Raw genomic sequence first — 841 nt, 5'->3', positions numbered from 1 at the left:
AAATCCATTGTTTTTTTTAGAAATGTGTGTATTTTTTTATTACTTTGTGGTTAGCTACGTAGGACGTGTTTATATACCGGTAGCTTAGACAGTATAATAGAAAATAATGTTAATTTATACACCAGAAGTTAAGTTAAACTGAGTTTCAGTGGAGTGTGGGAGAGCTGTCTCTTCCCCTCTTGATGGCATATTGTTAGCTGGAGATAAGGAAGGAAAAAAACTGCTCAACTTTTGCATTTGAAGGAGGGTTTAATAGAAGTGAAGTATGAGCTAGTATAAGTTTCAGGATTTAGTAACTTTTTACTAAAATTTAGGAACTTTAACCAAAATTTAGGAACATTTTAACCAAAATATAGGAAATGTCATCTGCTTGTGTGTCCTGAGAAACTATGTCTAATTCTAACTTTCATAGCTTTATTTTTAATGGAGCAAAACATATCTTTGGATTGGTTTTGTATTTTATCTTTTTAGAGCAGAAATGTGTATAATATAGCAAAGCTAGCTTTTTCACCTTTTTTTTAAAATCTGTCTTAAACTGGAATGACTTTGAATACTAAAAAATGGGTTTACAGTATATAATTAGTTTTGTACACTATTTTGAAGACTGATCAGTTTTAGATTAGTGTACAAATCAGATTATTAAAATGGTTCAGAAAGGCTTTGCTTTGTTCTTCGCAGTGTATTACAGAAAACAAACATTAGGTGTCACTAAGATACTGAGCTAAGAGGGGAAGTACAACTGCAGCAGTACCAGGAGTTACAGCACAGGTTGATCCATTAGTTCAGGTACTGCGAGTAGTCACACAGACTTAAACTAACGCGTTTTTATAAAACAGCTTAC

At 32.5% G+C, this 841-nt stretch overlaps 1 protein-coding gene across 8 annotated transcripts in view; it reads left to right on the top strand.

Annotated features, from left to right (window-relative positions):
• BCAS3 (breast carcinoma amplified sequence 3) overlaps positions 1–841 on the top strand; it is a 373,363-nt gene that overhangs the window by 8,089 nt on the left and 364,433 nt on the right. The gene's annotated exons all lie outside the window — the stretch shown is intronic.

This window comes from Pygoscelis adeliae, unplaced genomic scaffold (assembly GCF_000699105.1).
Source record: "Pygoscelis adeliae isolate BGI_AS28 unplaced genomic scaffold, ASM69910v1 Scaffold290, whole genome shotgun sequence".
Lineage (NCBI taxonomy): Eukaryota > Metazoa > Chordata > Aves > Sphenisciformes > Spheniscidae > Pygoscelis > Pygoscelis adeliae.
The sequence above is the reverse complement of the archived record's forward strand: the minus strand, read 5'-3'. Positions and strand labels throughout refer to the sequence as shown.